The sequence below is a fragment of the Glycine soja genome, chromosome 12, assembly GCF_004193775.1.
Source record: "Glycine soja cultivar W05 chromosome 12, ASM419377v2, whole genome shotgun sequence".
In the NCBI taxonomy this organism is placed as follows: domain Eukaryota; kingdom Viridiplantae; phylum Streptophyta; class Magnoliopsida; order Fabales; family Fabaceae; genus Glycine; species Glycine soja.
In genome coordinates, this window is record NC_041013.1 from 29,175,540 (window position 1) to 29,181,149 (window position 5,610).

The following is a 5,610-nucleotide window of genomic DNA, read 5'->3' on the forward strand; positions in this document are numbered from 1 at the left end:
TAGGGAGATAAATTCTGATGAACATGGAGAAAGAAGGAGGACCAGTGAACAGACCACCAATTCTGGATGGAACCAACTATGAATACTGGAAAGCAAGGATGGTGGCCTTCCTCAAATCACTGGATAGCAGAACCTGGAAAGCTGTCATCAAAGGCTGGGAACATCCCAAGATGCTGGACGCAGAAGGAAAGCCCACTGATGAATTGAAGCCAGAAGAAGACTGGACAAAAGAAGAAGACGAATTGGCACTTGGAAACTCCAAAGCCTTGAATGCCCTATTCAATGGAGTTGACAAGAATATCTTCAGATTGATCAACACATGCACAGTTGCCAAGGATGCATGGGAGATTCTGAAAACCACTCATGAAGGAACCTCCAAAGTGAAGATGTCCAGATTGCAACTATTGGCTACAAAATTCGAAAATCTGAAGATGAAGGAGGAAGAATGCATTCATGACTTCCACATGAACATTCTTGAAATTGCCAATGCTTGCACTGCCTTGGGAGAAAGGATGACAGATGAAAAGCTGGTGAGAAAGATCCTCAGATCTTTGCCTAAGAGATTTGACATGAAAGTCACTGCAATAGAGGAGGCCCAAGACATTTGCAACATGAGAGTAGATGAACTCATTGGTTCCCTTCAAACCTTTGAGCTAGGACTCTCGGATAGGACTGAAAAGAAGAGCAAGAACCTGGCGTTCGTGTCCAATGATGAAGGAGAAGAAGATGAGTATGACCTGGATACTGATGAAGGTCTGACTAACGCAGTTGTGCTCCTTGGAAAACAATTCAACAAAGTGCTGAAAAGAATGGACAGGAGGCAGAAACTACATGTCCGGAACATCCCTTTCGACATCAGGAAAGGTAGTGAATACCAGAAGAAGTCAGATGAAAAGCCCAGTCACAGCAAAGGAATTCAATGCCATGGGTGTGAAGGCTATGGACACATCAAAGCTGAATGTCCCACCCATCTCAAGAAGCAGAGGAAAGGACTTTCTGTATGTTGGTCTGATGATACAGAGAGTGAACAAGAAAGTGATTCTGACAGAGATGTGAATGCACTCACTGGGAGATTTGAATCTGATGAAGATTCAAGTGATATTGATATTGAAATCACTTTTGATGAGCTTGCTATATCCTATAGAGAACTATGCATCAAAAGTGAGAAGATTCTTCAGCAAGAAGCTCAACTGAAGAAGATCATTGCAAATCTGGAGGCTGAGAAGGAGGCACATGAAGAGGAGATCTCTGAGCTTAAAGGAGAAATTGGTTTTCTGAACTCTAAACTGGAAAACATGACAAAATCAATAAAGATGCTGAATAAAGGCTCAGATATGCTTGATGAGGTGCTACAGCTTGGGAAGAATGTTGGAAACCAGAGAGGACTTGGATTTAATCATAAATCTGCTGGCAGAACAACCATGACAGAATTTGTTCCTGCCAAAAACAGCACTGGAGCCACGATGTCACAACATCAGTCTCGACATCATGGAACGCAGCAGAAAAAGAGCAAAAGAAAGAAGTGGAGGTGTCACTACTGTGGCAAGTATGGCCACATAAAGCCCTTTTGCTATCATCTACATGGCCATCCACATCATGGAACTCAAAGGAGCAGCAGCGGAAGGAAGATGATGTGGGTTCCAAAACACAAGATTGTTAGTCTTGTTGTTCATACTTCACTTAGAGCATCAGCTAAGGAAGATTGGTACCTAGATAGCGACTGTTCCAGACACATGACAGGAGTTAAAGAATTCCTGGTGAACATTGAACCTTGCTCCACTAGCTATGTGACATTTGGAGATGGCTCTAAAGGAAAGATCACTGGAATGGGAAAGCTAGTCCATGATGGACTTCCTAGTCTGAACAAAGTACTGCTGGTGAAGGGACTGACTGCAAACTTGATCAGCATCAGTCAGTTGTGTGATGAAGGATTCAATGTAAACTTCACAAAGTCAGAATGCTTGGTGACAAATGAGAAGAGTGAAGTTCTAATGAAGGGCAGCAGATCAAAGGACAACTGTTACCTATGGACACCTCAAGAAACCAGTTACTCCTCCACATGTCTATCCTCCAAAGAAGATGAAGTCAAAATATGGCATCAAAGATTTGGACATCTGCACTTAAGAGGCATGAAGAAAATCATTGACAAAGGTGCTGTTAGAGGCATTCCCAATCTGAAAATAGAAGAAGGCAGAATCTGTGGTGAATGTCAGATTGGAAAGCAAGTCAAGATGTCCCACCAGAAGCTTCAACATCAGACCACTTCCAGGGTGCTGGAACTACTTCACATGGACTTGATGGGGCCTATGCAAGTTGAAAGCCTTGGAGGAAAGAGGTATGCCTATGTTGTTGTGGATGATTTCTCCAGATTTACCTGGGTCAACTTTATCAGAGAGAAATCAGACACCTTTGAAGTATTCAAAGAGTTGAGTCTAAGACTTCAAAGAGAAAAAGACTGTGTCATCAAGAGAATTAGGAGTGACCATGGCAGAGAGTTTGAAAACAGCAAGTTTACTGAATTCTGCACATCTGAAGGCATCACTCATGAGTTCTCTGCAGCCATCACACCACAACAAAATGGCATAGTTGAAAGGAAAAACAGGACTTTGCAAGAAGCTGCTAGGGTCATGCTTCATGCCAAAGAACTTCCCTATAATCTCTGGGCTGAAGCCATGAACACAGCATGCTATATCCACAACAGAGTCACACTTAGAAGAGGGACTCCAACCACACTGTATGAAATCTGGAAAGGGAGGAAGCCAACTGTCAAGCACTTCCACATCTTTGGAAGTCCATGTTACATTTTGGCAGATAGAGAGCAAAGGAGAAAGATGGATCCCAAGAGTGATGCAGGAATATTCTTGGGATACTCTACAAACAGCAGAGCATATAGAGTATTCAATTCCAGAACCAGAACTGTGATGGAATCCATCAATGTGGTTGTTGATGATCTAACTCCAGCAAGAAAGAAGGATGTCGAAGACGATGTCAGAACATCGGGAGACAATGTAGCAGATACAGCTAAAAGTGCAGAAAATGCAGAAAATGCAGAAAACTCTGATTCTGCTACAGATGAACCAAACATCAATCAACCTGACAAGAGTCCCTCCATTAGAATCCAGAAGATGCACCCCAAGGAGCTGATTATAGGAGATCCAAACAGAGGAGTCACTACAAGATCAAGGGAGATTGAGATTGTCTCCAATTCATGCTTTGTCTCCAAAACTGAGCCAAAGAATGTGAAAGAGGCACTGACTGATGAGTTCTGGATCAATGCTATGCAAGAAGAATTGGAGCAATTCAAAAGGAATGAAGTTTGGGAGCTAGTTCCTAGACCCGAGGGAACTAATGTGATTGGCACCAAGTGGATCTTCAAGAACAAAACCAATGAAGAAGGTGTTATAACCAGAAACAAGGCCAGACTTGTTGCTCAAGGCTACACTCAGATTGAAGGTGTAGACTTTGATGAAACTTTCGCCCCTGTTGCTAGACTTGAGTCCATCAGATTGTTACTTGGTGTAGCTTGCATCCTCAAATTCAAGCTGTACCAGATGGATGTGAAGAGCGCGTTTCTGAATGGATACCTGAATGAAGAAGTCTATGTGGAGCAGCCAAAGGGATTTGTAGATCCAACTCATCCAGATCATGTATACAGGCTCAAGAAGGCTCTCTATGGATTGAAGCAAGCTCCAAGAGCTTGGTATGAAAGGCTAACAGAGTTCCTTACTCAGCAAGGGTATAGGAAGGGAGGAATTGACAAGACTCTCTTTGTCAAACAAGATGCTGAAAACTTGATGATAGCACAGATATATGTTGATGACATTGTGTTTGGAGGGATGTCGAATGAGATGCTTCGACATTTTGTCCAACAGATGCAATCTGAATTTGAGATGAGTCTTGTTGGAGAGCTGACTTATTTTCTGGGACTCCAAGTGAAGCAGATGGAAGACTCCATATTCCTCTCACAAAGCAAGTATGCAAAGAACATTGTCAAGAAGTTTGGGATGGAAAATGCCAGCCATAAAAGAACACCTGCACCTACTCACTTGAAGCTGTCAAAGGATGAAGCTGGCACCAGTGTTGATCAAAGTCTGTACAGAAGCATGATTGGGAGCTTACTATATTTAACAGCAAGCAGACCTGACATCACCTTTGCAGTAGGTGTTTGTGCAAGATATCAAGCCAATCCCAAGATAAGTAACTTGAATCAAGTAAAGAGAATTCTGAAATATGTAAATGGCACCAGTGACTATGGGATTATGTACTGTCATTGTTCAGATTCAATGCTGGTTGGATATTGTGATGCTGATTGGGCTGGAAGTGCAGATGACAGAAAAAGCACTTCTGGTGGATGTTTCTATTTGGGAAACAATCTTATTTCATGGTTCAGCAAGAAGCAGAACTGTGTGTCCCTATCTACTGCAGAAGCAGAGTATATTGCAGCAGGAAGCAGCTGTTCACAACTAGTTTGGATGAAGCAGATGCTGAAGGAGTACAATGTCGAACAAGATGTCATGACATTGTACTGTGACAACATGAGTGCTATTAATATTTCTAAAAATCCTGTTCAACACAGCAGAACCAAGCACATTGACATTAGACATCACTATATTAGAGATCTTGTTGATGATAAAGTTATCACACTGGAGCATGTTGCCACTGAGGAACAAGTAGCAGATATTTTCACAAAGGCATTGGATGCAAATCAGTTTGAAAAACTGAGGGGCAAGCTGGGCATTTGTCTGCTAGAGGAGTTATAGCAGTTACTTCTATCTGAACGTGCTCAAACTTCTCACTCAACATTAATAGCACGTTCACTACTGGGCCAAAACAAAGTCAACCTCCGTTTCACACGTTCTCCTACATTCCTCATTCAAACTTACATTTTCGTGGCAATCTCGTTTTCATCAGCATTCCCCAACACTTCTCAGATATTCACCAAACCACTCCCAAAGCTCTGCTTCTCCATGGCTACCTCACCAAAAGAAACCTCATCCCCTGTTTCACCCTCTGTACCATCATCTCCATCATCCTCCAAAACTCCATCAAACCAGGAACAACCTGCACTCAATATCCAATCCATACAAATGATTCCTGGTCCAGGCCCTGTTCCTGAGAAACTGGTCCCTAAAAGACAACAGGGAGTGAAGATTTCTGAAAACCCTAGCTTTGCAACAAGCCCTAGGGAAGAAGACACTGAGATGGATAAGAAGATCCGCAGTTTTGTGAATAGCATTTTGAAAAATGCTTCTGTCCCTGATGCTGATAAAGATGTCCCAACATCTTCCACCCCAAATGCTGAAGTCCTCTCTTCATCCAGTGAAGAGAAATCAACAGAGGAAGAGGATCAAGCCACAGAGGAGACCCCTGCACCAAGGGCACCAGAACCTGCTCCAGGCGACTTCATTGACCTAGAAGAAGTAGAATCTGATGAGGAACCCATTGCCAAAAAGTTGGCACCTGGCATTGCAGAAAGATTACAAAGCAGAAAGGGAAAAACCCCCATTACTAGGTCTGGACGAATCAAAACTACTGCACAGAAGAAGAGCACACCAATCACTCCTACCACATCCAGATGGAGCAAAGTTGCAATCCCTTCCAAGAAGAGGA